The sequence below is a fragment of the Pipra filicauda genome, unplaced genomic scaffold (assembly GCF_003945595.2).
Source record: "Pipra filicauda isolate LSUMZ 115617 unplaced genomic scaffold, ASM394559v2 scaffold212_size3012638_pilon, whole genome shotgun sequence".
NCBI classification, from domain to species: Eukaryota; Metazoa; Chordata; class Aves; order Passeriformes; family Pipridae; genus Pipra; species Pipra filicauda.
In genome coordinates this window covers 704,354-720,941 of record NW_024104324.1, presented here as the reverse complement: position 1 = coordinate 720,941, position 16,588 = coordinate 704,354, and the positions used below count along the sequence as shown (strand labels likewise).

The following is a 16,588-nucleotide window of genomic DNA, read 5'->3' as shown; positions in this document are numbered from 1 at the left end:
TATCACAAAACTTATGATAGAGATTGTAAGAATTGGCAATTTGTAGCTCCTCAAACGTGTCTGAGGTTTAGAAATGCCATTCTTACAAATAAAGAACTTCCTGAGGTCTATAAAAGATGTAAAGCTATACGTTAGCAGCAGTACCATTAGAAATAACTTCTCCTCTGCAGGGAAAGATGCAGACTGTCACCTTCTTGCCACAGCTGCTGAAATGGGAGGCCCAGCTAATGAAAAAAAAGTTGATCTCAGTTGAGTCGACAGTCTGTTACCGCAGTATGGATTGGGAGTAACTCCAAGAAAGTGAATGCAAATACCACAGCTTTCCACTTTGGATCTAAGATCAGAATGTTTCCTGGTACCTCAAGGAAACTGGAGGGGGAAGGGATACTGGTTTTTTGGTTTTATGACTGTGTATTATCTCAAACAGCCCAGGAGAGTTTTGGAGCCTCTTCCTGCTCTGGATTATGTTGGTCTCATTCTGCAGCAATTACATGAAGACAAATCAGCATTCCTCAGGTAAGACTGAAGCCAAAGAAGAATTTAGCTTTTTGTGACTTTCATTTCAGTGCAAAGATGACATAAGATTCTGTGCATTTTAACTCGCATCTGTCTGCAACAGAAGAGCATTTAATTCAGGATGTGAAAGCACTTTTCTTAGCAAACACTGAGGACTGAATTCAGGAAAGTGGTACAGGATCAGAAAAAGGCTCTTATCTCTCTGGGATATAAACTAGGAAGGATGAAAAAGTGAAGGACCTGGGAACTGCTGCAGCATGACCTAGTGAAGGGTGAAGTCCCATTGTCTCAGCTCCCTAGGAATTCTGAGAGTTCAGCTATTCCATTTGAGGCTGAACACAGCAGCCCCTTGTCCTCAATTTTGACGACATTTGTCTGCTACTATTAAAGTGAGAGGGTTGTCCTCAGAATACTCTGGTGCTCCTTTGGCTACATCTGCTAAAATTACAAGAGTGCCTGGGCCTGTCTGCAGTTTGACAACAGGTTCTGTTTTATTATCATCTGCTCTTATGAACAAATAATTGCAAATTTCTTTTTGCTTTGCAAAGAATCCTTGTTTTCTACACTGGCAGCAGATTACTAAGTGCGTCCTGTAAGCTGACCTCTCCTTACATCTTCTGCTGCTCCAAGGGTTCTTTACATATTTGCAGCCTGAGCATCTCTTCTGAGTTTCAAGGGAGCTCTTTCCCCCCCGCCCCGAGGGCAGCTACAGCGAAGTGTTACCACCCTCTGTCCATTTTTCTGCAGGGAGATGGCTGTGACTGACACACCATCCCATGGCTACAAGCAGATGACCACTGCTGACAGAAGTAGCTCATGCATTTACTGTGGAAAATCTTCAAGCCAGTTTTGTCAAGGAACACTCCTTTCCTATTACTCGAAGGCTCCAAAGGAATTTTTCTAATACTTCTAGCTCAGATCTTTGCAGTACCTTAGCTAATATTTCACCACTTCCACAACAGGTCTTTCAGCATCCAGAAGAGCAGGAGGGGCTTCTTCTCTGGTAGACAAGGCTCTTGTCTCAGAGTTCTCAGAGTTCTCTTGATGCCAAGAGAACTTGTCTGTTATCCCCCAAATATCAAAACAGCAGTCTCTAGAGTGGAATCATTGATATAATCCAATAATTGAAGACACAATGTCCAACCGGTCTGTCTGGCTTCCTTTTGCTGCCTGGGCTTTGGTGGGGGTCTGCAACAGAGACCTGAATAGTCCTTCCTGATTAAGAAACTTTAAGTAGTTACTGTAGCAGGGTAGCTCTCTTCCAAATGCCATACATGAAAGACCCACAGCTGTCTGGCAGCTGACTGGCACTGGCCTTCCTCAGACCAGGAAGCCTATTCCTTCCTCGTCCCTGCACTAGCAGCTCTGCCATCTTACATCTCCCAGGTTCACTGGAAGCTTTACACTGGATAGCCAGCTTATCTTTTTGCTTCTCAGCTTTCCTCCCCAGTTTGTGTGCTCTTGAGTCATTGCTGCCTTATGCTAATCATTGGAACTGCGTTCTTTCAAGCTCTCGTTAATTACTGTCTAGCTTATGTATAACCCCCTCCTACTGCAATCACAGAGATAGTAAAGATTATGCAAATGCTGATTAGGGTGTAATGTGGCTTGCAGAGCATTCATCATAACTGTGAGAAGGGAAGCTTGATTCTTAGGGGCTAGACTGAAATTGTCTGAGAGCATTTAGAGTTTACATTTTTCACTTGAAAACCGAACATATTTGATACAGAGAACACTGAAACTCAGCAAGGAAAATATCTGAATATAATCATGCTTCCCTGAAGATACGTTTAAAATAGATACCTGCTCTTGGGTTTTAACTATGCAATATGTGGGGGTTGCTAAGACAGCCAGTTGTTTGCATCCCAAGACAGCCACTCTCTTCCCGATACCACCTGGAGCCCTTTCAGTCGTTTTCTTCATATGTACAGGGCAGAAACCTCCACAACACCCATGATAAAAAATTATCGGTGAAAATGAAACTATTCTAAATATCAGCCTGTGAACATGCTGGTGGCTCCTAACTTGAAGTCCCAGGTGGATAAGTAGAATCCAGCTAAGAGGTGTCTTCAGACAAACATCTGGGTAACCATTTTTTCTCTAGTCACCTCATTTTATGCATACTATCATGAGACAGAATGAATGGTACGTGGGAAACTGTAAATCTGAATTACCATTTTGCTATACAAGGTGAGGAAATTGTTAAGAATAGCAGGAAAAACTGTTGAGTCACAAGAGACAGACCAACAAGGGACTACAAGCTTTGTGGTAAAAGATAAAGACTTTATGCTGTCATACAGGTGCAGGTATGTGCACCTTTGTGGATCCAACATTTGTGAATCCTCTAGACAGCTGGATACATGTTAAGACAAAGGCTGCCAGGGAGTTGCTAATGCCATGAAGGAAGTCCCAAAACTGCATCTATAAGAACTAGATCCAGAATAGAACATCCTTTAACAGCACGACAGTGTCTCTGACACATTTGCAGGGTAAGGTCCATGTGACTTAACAGAGGGAATCCAGGTCAGCTCTATCAATTATAGCTCCCAAACAAACAGTGTTGACAAGAGAAGTGTTTTTCTTTAGGCTTCTAGAACAACTATTCTTCAGATGAAGATGATGATTGCTCCTGACTGGATTCTCTCCAGGAATCTGCTGGAGCAGCAAACACAGAGGTTTCATCCCGTGGTAATCCCTTCAGTACTGAAGCCTGGTCAGTCTGCCTGGGTCAGGCTGCATGTGAAGTCAGGACAGATTATTTCAGGGTTTGGAAATGCATTTTTTATGGACAGTTTACTTATAACAAAAGAACATCCAGAGGCTCAAACAACCTTCAAGAATACTCTGAAATCTCCCTCTAGAACTAGCCAGAGCAGTGTCAATAAAAGGGCTAGGGGTGTGAAAAAGCCTCTCAGATCTGTTCTGATGCTCTGATGGCACTGGGGATAAGGCACAGGGCTAAACTGGAAGCCAGGGAAGTGATGAGACTTAGTGACCACTTCCCAGTCACCTCAAACGCTCAAATTGTTCCTAAGCCTGATTCTCACAGGTCGGTTTGTGTTCCCATGACTACATGCAGAAAAGGTGAAAGTAAAAGTAGTTACATCACTCTGAAGAAACAGCTATTATTGATTACTGAGAAGAGCCTGTAACAATTTCTACAATAATGAACAACTCTCAGCATTGAAAGTATACCCATCTGGCATTTCTGACAATAATAGGTAAGATTTTTTCTCTTATATGATTAGATTCTGAAATTCTTGATGGAGAAAAGATCCTAAGAATATCAGGATATCCTAAGGATGTGTCATCCAAAAAATGAGGGCATCTGGATAAATCAATACAGCTGTTATATTCACGTCAGCCTTTTACTTTGCCAGGTCTTCAACAGAATCCTAGCAGTTGCTAGTTACAAACTAGTATAATAACTGATGATTTATGTATGGGGAAATCTTTTAGACCAAATCCTTGTTCCTGATAAAGCTGCTTTGTGCTGCTCTAAAGGCACAAAACAGCCTTTAAGATGCTTTTACTGGTTATATTCAGATTCAGCTGTCACAGGGAAATCTCCATATGGTGGAGAGCTGATCTTGCTGAGTCTGCATTCTTCCCATCCCAGCTCTGATTTTGCAGCCGTACCGAGAGGCAGACATATAGCTGAAGCATTGCTGTGCTCTAGTAATTCCCTGCTGTGGAGCTGTATCTTGTCTCTTTTTCCAGGCACAGCTTAGAATTCACATGAACCACTTTACAGGCCTCTATGGGAATCCACTGACATGCACTCAAAAATTTCATTTGACTCCAAAGTCAATTTGGCATGGGCACAATGGCAGTCTTGATGATAGGGGAGCCTGGGGACCTCAATATATTTTTAATAGTCTCAACAAGAGAGTAAGAAGGCCCTAAGATTACTGAGACGCAGTTGTACTATGCCATACTAATATTTCTTGTTAATTGTGAAGTAGATATATAAGTTGACTTGGGAATTAAAATTGTCTTGAAAGAAAGGAAAAATGTTATATAGCACATGCACAAAGGCATATATAACTTACTTCTGGAAGAGTTGGGGAATGTTTCACCTCAAATGCTTGTCATTTGGAAAGCCATCACTTTTTAGAAAATTAAAGTAGAAAATCATAGCTTGGGCAGGGGAATTGTTTTTTCCTTAAACAAGTGGGCTATCACATTAGACATTATTGCCTAGTAGCAGTTGAAATAAACCCTGAGGAATCTTTATCTCACGTATAGGATGCAATAAATGAATGTGTATTCCCATGATACAGGTCCTCTTGGGCAGTGCTTCAGCAATAAAAAGGAATATAAATTTAATGATTTTATTATTCTGTTAATAAGCATCTTCAATCTGAAGCATAGGATGAGGAAGCTGCGAGTCAAGAAATTGCTTCAGTGCCAGAAATGTAGAAACTGGCTCCTGCTAAGCCTTGCTCAGATCCACAATAGGTATTGATTAGGAACAAAACATAACCACTTCCTGCAGAAGCTGTGGAGAGGCCATGTGAACCACACAAACCACAACACTTAGAGTTAGCATTCCATACAGAAGCAGTGCCAAACTGCACCTGAAACAGTAGGGCTAATAAGGATGTACTGTACCATTCCCAATTACAAATGTTCAGCTGAAAGACTGCTAATTGCAATAAGCAAATTCACACAGGAAAAAAATGGTTTGCTGCCCTCTCTCTCTCTCCCTCTCTCAGATTTACTTCCAGTATTAAAAATAACCTGTTGATGCCACTTTTGGGAAGACAGGACTGGAAATGATCCCCCTCTACAACCACACAACTGTCATTTTGTTCAGGAGGCCTCAGAGCAATAACTTTTCTGCAGCCCCCACTTACCAAGGGTCACCAAACACTTTTTGGTAACAGGTAATAAACTTAAGAGCTGCAGTAAAAGGCCAAACCTCTCAAGCACAGTATCAGAGAAGACTATAAGCAGTACCTATGCAACAAGGTATTTACCAAATAAATCTCCCAGAAGATTCTGAGAAGGTGGCAGAGGGAATGCAAAACAGTCCTTTGCCAGGCTCACCTGAGGGAAAAGGTTCTGTGGTGACACAAATCTGGCAATCAATTCAACTGTATGCCTGTGAGCAAGATGTACCACAAACCACCTGATGATTTAATGTCACCAGCCCTATCTACATCCTGTCTCTGACTAATTTCCAGTGCCTCAGAGGCAGTTGACAAAAACCTCATAAGCCAAATGTAGATGGGGCAGAGGACCAGAACCAGGCCTGGAGCTTGGGCATGATTAAAGCCAATGTCAAAGCTCAGCAGCTCAATGTCCTTTAAATACCCTTTGGACACACCAAAGTATCATGCCCCAATTTAAAATCAGGTAGGTGCTTGTGCCTGGAGTACTGTTTGTTTGCTCCTGGAATAGTTAGAAAGCTTTTCAATCTAAGTATACTCATGACCAATTTATGACCATACATCACTGTGCTAGCATAATTCTTTAACTTAAATAGTCTTCTTCCTTGATATTTACTGTTTGAATGTATTTACGGTGAATCACACTGTTTTGACTTCATTTGGCTAGTTAAGGAAGCCAAGCTTGCTTGCTTGCAGCTCCCGTTCAAGAATACGGATACTCTGCTCCCTTGCCACCCCAGTGTTCCTCTTCTGCACCTGTGGCAACCTGAGTCAATCTTTTCTGACTGTAAGTCACCAGAACTGGACACAATTTCCCAAACAAGGGTCCTTAGCTGTACTGTGTAAAGCCATATTAATACTTCCCTCTGTCTACTAAAAATACCCTGTTTTGTGCATCATGGACTCACGTAAGCCTTTTCCATAGCTATTCCACTGGCAGCTCACAGTCATTTTCTCATGGAGGAGCGCACCCACATAGTAAGGTCAGAGAGCACTAGGCCGAAGGCCACCAACATCACCACCTTCCTCCTTTCACTACAGAGTGTTTTCGGTGCAGGGTACTGCTTCCAACCTTGAACAAATATTTGCTTTGGCAATTGTTATTTGCTGTTTCTTCCAATATGTCTGAGTAAAAACCATCTTTGGGTTCATCCATCATGTCAGCCTCAGGAATTTTCTCCATTTCTCTAGGTTTGCTGTTCTGCAATCCCAAATCTTAGACAAATATCTGCATTTGTTCCTCTTGCAGTTTAACATAAACTGGATTAGTTTGTGATCACTCGGTTCAGGATTAGTTTCAATAGTATGGCCTTCTACGAGGTCCTTGCTGCTTATTAATACCAGGTCTAAAATAGCATTCTCTCTCATGGACTGTTTGCTTGAGAAATCGAGTTTCTACGACACTCGAGAACATTTAAGCCCTACCATTTCCCAGTGGTACCTCCCAGTCTGTAGCTGAGAAATGTTTCCCATAATCACATGCTCTTCTATATCTTCCCCATAGTTTTTGGAGATAACTGTCCCTGTCCAAATTTGCAAGAGATTACCACCCTTCTCTCAGGGGACTTTTTAATTTTTAATTCTTTGCTCTCATATTGTTTTCCAATGTAATGTCCTATTATTTTACATTTTCAAACCATTTTACTAAAATACAGAGTTACTACATGGTCTTTACTATTATTTCTGTTCTTCTAAGTAGGTACCCCTCCAATGACTATATTCTAAACACTACTGCCAAGCAAAGGTGTGCAGCATGTTGCAGCAGCCTTGAGACACAGCATTGCTTATAACAAGAAATTACAAGCCAATTAAACATTGGTGACATATCTTGCTGTAATAATTGTATTAGAAATATTTAAAATTTTGTAGTCATGATATGGAAGAAGAAAAAACACAACAAAGCAATTTAAATGGTAGATATTTCATTAGATCAACACTTAATCCCTTTGGCTACAGACATTTTTTAATGTGGAAAGGCTTCTGACATCTTTAAATTGTATAAGAATTTGTTTTCTCTTTTTGGGGTAGACTACATTAGTATAGCTGCTGGAGCTACAGGCACTAGAATCCTATTATGTTTCCTATTTTTTTTAGGGCAAAACAAGAGGACATACATACAACAGCAAAAAGAGTGGCAAAGGAGGAAATTGCAGGTTTGTCTCTGATAGAAACTTATTTGCAGCCCTGCCGCTGGAGAAATCCAGGCTTGGCGCACAGTCCTTTCTGCTAGTCCTTAGAGGTAAGCAATCTTTAACAAGTGATGGGAACATTCAAGGCATACGTCTGAGATTGTCTTCCTGATCGCAGGTTCGTGGCATCGTTTCAAAAGCCGCAGTTGTCTTGACAGCTAAGCCAGCCTTTGACTGGGGACAGCAGCAAAGGCGGGAGAGAGGGGGGAAGAGAGAAAGCAGAGAAGTGGGATGAAGAGAAAAACAGCACACAGGAGAGAATTAGCAGTGCGGCCGAGAGTCGTGATTAAGGGGCTGGTGAGGGAGGACACAGCCGAGCTAGAGATGTTTGGGTTTGCAGGGCAGGTTGGTGTGGGCGTTATAAAGAGCCGGGGGATGAAGACCGAGGAGGGTCAGGATGGATTTCGGCACGCGTGGAGATGCTGTAAGCGGCAACTATGACGCAAAGCTTGTTCGTTCAGGATCACGCATCCAACTGTTCCTCCCTAGTGATCCCTCGATAAACAACGTCCGAAAAGGACGGTGACCTCATCCCACTGAAATTAGCCAAACACCACACATTTCTCCGTGTTCAGCTCCGCACATTCCTTACAGCTCCGGCTCTCCCGGATGCCAACCACATCGCTGCACCCGGGACTCCGAAGGCCCCCGTGCGGAAATTCCTCCAGCCCACCCTGGACCCCGGCTCCGGCTGAGCCCCCATCCCCGGCTCCGGTTGGGCACCTCCGGCTTCAGCTGAGCCCCCATTCCCGGCTCCAGCTGAGCCCCCGCGCCGCTTTTGCGCCAGAGCCGCCTCTACCCCTCCCTCCTTCCCTCCCCACATCCCGGTGAGGCGGCGGGGACACGACAAGCCACCCAGCGATGCCCCCGCGTAAAAGCGAGACCGCCGATACCGTCCGGGCATCTGCCCCGGTCGGGACACGCCGCGATACGAGCGGAGCCCGACACGGGCGTTTCTTTCACCTGCCCGCCCGGAGCCACACGTTCCTTGGGCCGTCGGGGGGTCTCCTGCGGAAGGTCGCGGATGCCTCTGGCACCCTCGGGAAGCCGGGCAGGGCAGACACCCCCTGCCCGCCCGCCGGGACTCGGGGTTGGCACCTACGGCCGGCGGCTCCCGGGACCGGCCTCTCGGGGGGTCGAACAGCTCTGCCTCGCTGCTCTTTCCCGATCTCTTCCAGACTCTTCTCCCTGCTCCCCACCGCTGTTTTCCCTCCCTCCCGTGTTTCCCAGTGGCATTTTCTTTGTTTAATAAAGGCTGTTGTGTTCGAGGCGCCCCTTCGAGCGGGGGCTGCTGCACTTCCCCCGGGACGAGCAGGGGCAGCGGGCGGCTCTGCGCCGCGCCGATCCCGCTCTCCCGGCGCCCCGCGTCCCGGCGCCATCCCCCGCGCCCTTCGTTCCCCCAGTGCCCCAACACAGCGCCCGCCCTCCGGCCGAGCCCCCGCGGCTCCATCGGCACCTCCCCGCGCCGGGAGCGTGACACTCCGTGCCCCCCCGCCCACCCCGCTCCCCCTTCGCCGGGCGCGGGCGGCGGGGCCCCTTTCCCCGAGTCGTGCCCGCGGCAGGGGGGGGGGGTGACGGCAGCATCAGGTGCAGCCGGGGCCAGCGGCCAGGGCAAGCCCGGCCCCCGGCTGCCGCCTGCGCGCTGAGCGGCTGTGCCGGGCCCGCCCCTCGGTGTGTGGGGAGGAGCCGGGAGAGCAGCGGGCTTCGCCGGGGATTTCCAGCCCGAGCGGGCGGGAGAGGAAGTGCGGGGCGGGGGGAGACGGCGCACAGCGGTCGGGACTTTCCGCCGGGCTGGCGGTCGCCCTCGCCCGGCTCCGGCTGCCGCCCGCCGCCCCGCTCCCCGCACACGCTCGCAGGTAGGGCGGCCGCGGGGCTCGGTTCGGCTGGGCTCGGCTCTGCTGGGCGGCGGAGGAGGGGAGGGCGGGAGCTGCTCTGCCGCCGTGGCGGAGGCTCCCGCGCGGGGCTCCGGCACCGGCCGCGCTCGCCTGCCCGCGCTCGGGCGCTCCGGGCGGGGGGCCGGGGCCGGGCGGGCGGCGGGGACCGGGGGCGCTCCGGCGGGGGCGCGGCGCTGACCGAGGCATCTGCTGCCAGGCAGGAGCCGAGCGCGCTGCACCCGCAGCCCGTGCCGGGACCTCGGCGGCGCCTGGTGCCCGGGGATAGATCAGATCAGCCTGCGGCGGGGCGGCGCGGACTCCTCTCCTGCCCGGACGCACTCGCACTCCAGGGCTTTCTGCAGGTGCCCCTTTTCACTTACTTATTCCCGCCTCCCCCTTTCCCTTCCCCGCGCCTCTCGCTCTTTGCCGCGCACCCCGCGGTGCGTGTGCCTGTGCGGGGAGGGGAGGGCAGGGAGGCGAGGCCGGAGCGGGGAGCCGGGAGCCGCGGCGGCGCTTGCGGCGTTTGATGTGTCGTTTGAATGCAGAAGGCTCGCTCGCTCCTGGCTCCCTCCATATGCAGTGCTGGGGGCGGGCCGACGGCCTTTAAAGGGGCACTGCCGGCAGCGCCGCGCCTGGCGCGGAGCGCGGTGCCGGCTGCGCCCCCCCGGCTGCCGCTGCGGCGGAGCCCCCGCCGCTGCCCGGCCATGGGGCCGCGCCCGCCCCGCCGCCGGAGCTGCCCCTGGTCGCCGCGGGAGGAGTTGTATTTTTCACCGAGCCCGCCTGCCCGCACCGGCGCTGCGCTATGCCCTCCCGCCTGCCTGCCTTGTCTGCCGTGAGCGGAAAGGAAAAAAAAGTGTTTTGTTTTCACGCCATTCATTTCGTGCGCTGATTCGCGACGCCGCGTTTTAGCGCGTTGAATGAATCGCCGTGTTGTAGGTCAGGGAAAAATAACGAATGTTTAAAAGTTTATACTGAGTCATTCCTCTGCAGATGAACCTATGACTGACTCATAATCTGAGAACTGCAGTGGCTTGTAAAATAGGAAGGTAAGGCATTTACGTCTTGATTTATTTGTATCTTTGAGTGCCTGAGATCTGATTTATCTGCAGAAAACAAGAGAAACTCTGTTAATATTGAGAGGCATAATCTCATGTTCTACCGATCAGAGCTTGTGTGTGACGGACTGTATGTGCTCCTCTACATGGATCTTTGCCACGCATTAGGGCATCTTTCATCTTTTTCTGTTTCTGTGGTAGTAAAATGTGGGAAGTTCCAATGATACAATTTGAAATATGCCGTCTCCTTGGGTCCGAGACTTCTCTGGCTTGTTGAGATCTAACTGAGCCTTGTATATTGTAATTTGTGCGGTTTTTATTTCTTCAGTAGAAGTGTGTGGTTTTCCTTTCAGGTTTGTCCCATAGGGTGCACATACCATCACTGAGCACTAATCTGAACTTGCACTCATAGACCAAAAAGGAGCTTTATTGAACGATGTGAAGGTGTACTTCAGTGTTTAGCTGAGAGAAATGAAATAGTATAATTTGAAATTGTAAAAATCTGTATTTGAAATAGCTGTTAACTTGCCTAGAAGCCTAGATTTAAAGGCTACAGTGATGGTTGGTTAGAACTAAAGAATTTATAGCATATATCGCATCTGGTCCTTTAAAATGAACCATTGGCTCATACCGCGGATGGATTAATGTAGATCTAACTGTTATTTATGGTGATTAGGGAGAGGGCTCTTCATTTGAGATGAGAAATACTTGAACCTTTGGACAGAATCAGAATTTTTTATGTCTGAACTGGGAAACCCCTTGTAAAGCTTGGTAACGGAAACACTGATGTATCATGAGCTTGGGCATTGCAAGCAGGCGGCACTACGGGGTTATAAAAGTTGTGTTGTTCCAACACGAGAATGGTAGGTGTTTTACAGAAATATGACTTGATGAGAAGCTTCTAATAATAGCTGGACCTAGAAAATAGAATCGTAAAGTTCATTCAGTAGCAATGCAAATTAATTCTAATCAAAAGAGGGTGCTAAATGACTCAGTCTTTAGGCTTTCCCGAAGTCCTTCTGCGTTAAAGTTTGATGATACCAATTCTGAGAAGCCATTCTTGTAGGGATTCAGAGAATTTGATCATTGTGTAACAATATTTACTGTTGATACCTTTGAAAACTCTAAGATGGCAATAGTTAACATCAGTGACAAAAGATTCTTTAGAAAGTCTTGCCAGTCCATGCTAATACGGTTTGTCTTTTAAATGATTTTAAGATCTTGTTGTATTGTAGAACTTTACACTGTTCTTGTCCATAATGAAGACTTAGAAGAGGAATGTGGGTTCTTTTTTTAGTACCAAAGTCCAGCTGTTCTATTAGTAGATATGGCAATGCTGAAAATACAAAAAGCCAAAAATCTTAATTTTTAACTTGTGTTGTTAAACCACTGGAATATAAATACATTGATAAGTAGCTGATCATAGTTCTTTTGCAGATGAAAAGGCAATTTAAAAATAAAGTAGACTTAAATCTACTCCAATATCCTAAACTGGCTTTGTATGAATAGATATTGTAAAAATAAAACATTTTGATGTCTCGTATCTTAGATGATGTAGTAACTGGATTTCTTTAGGTTCTTTTATTGTGATAATGTTTCTTAGTTGAAGGTGCTGCATTTTATGATGTCTGAAGACTGCTCATTACACATTGGTTTCAGGTATCTGTGCACTTATGCACAGTTCCTTTAAAGAATTGCCAAGGCTTAAGTTTGGTTTGGTTTGGTTTTGTTTGTTTGTTTTTTTAAGCTTTGGGTACTTCATGAATCTGATGCTTGTATTTGAAACCTCCTGGCATTTTTAGTGTATGGTTCAGGAATATCAGAAGTGGTGGGAGAAATTGGAGATTTCAAGATGTGATACGGGGAAAAGAAACCAAGTGAGGAAGAGTTGTGTGTTTTTGTGCAGCAGAATAAAGGTGTGATTGTAGCACAAGAGAGAGTGTTGTAGTTAAACTAGGTTCTATCTTACACTTTTTACCCTATGGTGATGTAGAAACTTCAGGAGTGAGGGGCTGGCAGAGAGAATATAACTGGTCTCCCAGATGTGCCTGCTGGAAGCCCAAAGTCAGTATATTTAATTTTGACAAATCACAAACATTTCATTTTCTTCTATGCCTTTTTTCTTTCTATGGTAGAAGGAGAAAGGACTAGAGAATTGGGACGAACAGGGAGTCAACTTACAATGCAGGATCATTAGGTGCCTCCAATGTAGGAAGAGGTGCTCTCTTGTAATGGGAAAGAAGAGAAAAGGAAATAAAAAGAAAAAAAGCCCTTAGAAAATCTGTAAAGAAAGTATACAGTGGAAACATCTTGGAACCTAGAGAGAAAATAAGGCAAAAGGTTATTTGGTATTGGAGAAGTGTGTGTGAGAGAGAGAGGGAGAGAGATTTGTATAGTCTTTGAGGGAGTGTTTGTTTTCTTCCTGGAGATCTCTTCTTCTGGATCACTGACAGCAAAATATCATTGCCACTGTGACTTCAATTGCTACTGACTGTTGGCTTTGTAACTAGGTTAACAGGGCGAGTGTCTCTAAAATTACATACAACAACTGTAGGTCACTAATCCTCTCCACCCGCCAAAAAATGTTAAGCCTTTGATTTCCATGCTGTTTGTCTTCCCTGCTGCTTTACTGTGCATGTATAAAATGTGTTTTTAGTAGAATTTCAAGTTCTGCTGTTCATCTAGTCAAGGTATCATGGGAAGCGAAGTTTCAACACATTAGGGTGTGCAGAAGTTCAGTTTTGGACATGTGTGATGGCTTCTATCCCTGCCTCACTCCTTGTGCTGAAAACTGGGGTATTGTGTACTTTGACATCAAGATTGAATTTTTGCAAATTGCAGGCGTTAGAACTTCAGTAGGCATAGCTGTTGGAATGCTTTAAGTTGGAATGTTTTGTTGTTCCAGTATTATTATATATAGTTGATTTATAAATGTTGATTTATGAGATAATGTTTCCTCTATACATCAGAGAAATCTATGTAGGTTATTTACAATGATAAAAGTTGCTAATAGTTCTGTAGTATAATTTAAATGCTCTGAAATGAATATATCCTTTCACCTGTAATATATATAACAAATGCTTCAGTCAAAAATATTAGTGAAAGAAGTCATGAATCTTCCATTTTACGTGCTTTACTGATGACTGTATGGAAGCTCATAATTAGAAAAGTTTAACATTTGGAGTAATACTGAAATTTGTGGTTTTTGCATTAATATGAAAAACGTCTTTCTGTAAATAAAATATGTGCACTTAAGCTCAAAATGCCATGAGTCTTTACAGCTTTCTTGGGTGTCTAGCAAAAAGAGTTATTTGGATTTGGTCTGTCTTGAAAAGCATGTTGCTGATGCTACTGTAAGATAAGAAGTGCCTTCCTGGTTGCCACTTTGTTCCTGCAAGCTTGGACATTTATAAAGAGGAGATGGTCCACTGCAGATACCAGTGTAAAATCTAGGAGACCTGGAGTTTGGGTTTTGGTTTTTTCCCATTCCTGTAGATGTGTGTACTACAAGTCATTCAGTTAGGGCAAAACCAATAAGGGTCTTCGATGTTGCGGCGCTGAGAGATGTGACAGCGTGTCTGAGTCCCAGGAGCAGAAGGGGGATTCCAGTCCAAGTCTCCTACTTCCCTGAGCAGTATTCTCATCATCAAGCCACAGGCCAGTTGAGATTAGTGTCACTTCCTTCTCTTGAAACTTTTTGCCATGCCAGGAAAAATCAAAACTCGGTGTGCCCAAGAAATGGAGCAAGAGGAAACGTGATGTCTCAGTCAAGTGATTAGGACTTTTTTTAGGATTACCAGGATGAGTAAAGACTAGGAATCTGCTGATGCTTCATCCACTGTTTTGTTTATTGTTTTCTGGTGCTTTCGAACTCGATGTTGAGGTGCTTCCTGAGGTGATCAGCCTTGTGAAGGTGTTTTCTTAAGCATGGAAGATGTTCTGGGAAAAAAAAAAGGTACTTTGGTGTCACTCAGGTTAGTGACCGGGAGTTCTGAAAATAACTTTGCAGCTAGTGGCTTATTTGTGTCTGGCTTCTTGCTCCATATACAGACAATTTTCCTGGTCTGTAATAACGTGGGAATAGTGGTACTTTCCTATGATCTGAGGACATAAAAATGATGAGGTGCTGAGACCCAGCAGGGCAGTACAAGTCTAATCTGTTGATAAATGGAGTGAATTACAAGTGGCTGTGTAGAGGCATCCAATCCTGCCTCCTCTGCAATGCTGTGCCATCCCAGCATCGTGGGACAGGAAGCAGCGCTTGTTTCACTCTTCCACTGATACCCACAACAAACATGCAGTGCTATAGGAAGCTGAGTGTACATGACAGAATTTGTCAGTGGTTGCTGTTCTGGTGCTTGTAGTTCTTGGCTTTCTCCTTTGGATGTTTTAGAGAAGTAATACTTTTTTTCTTGTTCTGTGGAACCAGCTTACATGATAATTGTGCCTAAGATAACTTTGTAACAGCAAAGCCCAGCTCGTAAACCAGATTTTGGCATCTGAATGGATTTAGTTTTGTAAGCTCATCCATGTACATGAGAGAGGGAGATAATTAGAACAATTATTAGACGTTTTTATAATGAAGATCTTGCGTAATGTACCAGTTTGACTGTGCCCTCTCTGTCTTTCCACAGAGAGGAACCTTCTGAGATTAGGTTGGTTTGGGTGATGTGCCTTGTAAATTAATGACTCGCAGATGTAAGTCTTGATTTTTTTCCTAGGAAGTATAACTTTATAATTTTCATTTAACTTGTTCTTGATTTAATCTCCTTTAAACCATCCCAAGTGACTCCTCTTTCTGCATTTTATGCTCTTCAGTTACTAATGGAATGCTTTTGTCCATGCTGTGCTTCTCTTCCAAGTTGTTTGGCCGAACAGTATAAATGCTCTTAATTTCTCAAGCTGGTTCTTCTGATTCTTAGAAGTGGCTTATTTTGACCTGCTTTCAGTCAGATCTCTTGGAATTTTAGGGCTGTTAAGGGATGACTTTCATTCTAAGGTGGTTTCATCCTTGCACTTGGGCAAAGTAACTGCATTTGCCCTTTTACTTCCATTTATATCACTTTTTTCCCCTCTTGAAATACCCGTTTCCATGATTGTACTTACTTTCGCACTTCTGGGTAATAGTTTTTATCTGCAAATCTACTTTTCTTTGACCTCTCTGTAGCTACCTGCTTCTTTGATTCCTTCCCTACCCATCTCCCACTCCACATGAATTACCAGGGTCTTCTCTTCCAGGTCACCAAGGATGCATTACAGTGTACCCTGCTATTATCTGAACTACATATGTCTTTATATCTACGCTTGCTCTCATTCCATCCTTTGTACTGTGCTCCTTTCTCTTCAGTGCAACATCCTTAAGAGAGTAGCATTGTGCTTTTGCCTGGGAATGTTTCTGTTGTTATGACTGTTGTGGTTGAACTTGATTAGGATACCAGTTTTACATTCAATACGCACCAAAGATAAAGTGCCTATGGTTGTAAAATGACAATGTTCTCAAAATGCTACCATTTGGCTGTCAGTTTGAGTAGAAGGAAGTTGGATACCTAAATAAATGAAGACCTCTGAGTTGCATGTGTGCATCTCTAGCAGTTTTGGAACCCTTTGATGCAGTAGTATTTTCATTGCCTTCTAAAATGCAGCGTTTTGGGGGAGGGGGAATAAAGGGTTTGTGCTAACTGTGTTTGAAGCTAATAACATGCAGTATCACTTGAAGTCAGCAGTATCCTCTCTGTTTTCTGTCAGGAGTTGAATCATGTTTCTATCTACAGAACCTGAGCATGCTATATTTCATATTAGCAAATATGTCTCACTACTCACCAGTGGTGTCAATATGTGATGGGAATGCCAATGGATCCTGTACCGTAGTTCAGTTAGTAGATACTGCTGTTGTTTTGCTCATAGTGCTTGGTGGGTGGTTTTTGTAGCTGTGTTATAGCAAGATATTTTGATACTCTTTCTTGGGCATGGACAGAAGAATGCTCTTGCAATCTCTAGGAAGATAAAATAAGTTTATTGTTATTTATGTATTGAATCTCATCAGCTATTTTTTGCTAACT

The 16,588-nt window shown here is 44.9% G+C and overlaps 1 protein-coding gene across 12 annotated transcripts in view; it reads left to right on the top strand.

Moving 5' to 3' along the window:
- Positions 1-458: 458 nt before the first annotated feature.
- Positions 459-16,588, top strand: part of TRAF3 (TNF receptor associated factor 3) — a 79,128-nt gene continuing 62,998 nt past the window's right edge. For 5 of the 12 annotated variants that reach the window (XM_027735542.2, XM_039381097.1, XM_027735538.2 and 2 more), the window contains exons 1-3: positions 9,292-9,456; positions 9,692-9,836; positions 10,465-10,520. The gene's annotated coding sequence lies outside the window, so the exon portion shown is untranslated. Of the gene's footprint in view, positions 517-3,635; positions 3,738-7,505; positions 7,651-9,291; positions 9,457-9,691; positions 9,837-10,464; positions 10,521-16,588 lie in introns of those variants that run through there. The other 7 variants (XM_027735540.2, XM_039381094.1, XM_027735539.2 and 4 more) reach the window with 6 other exon arrangements.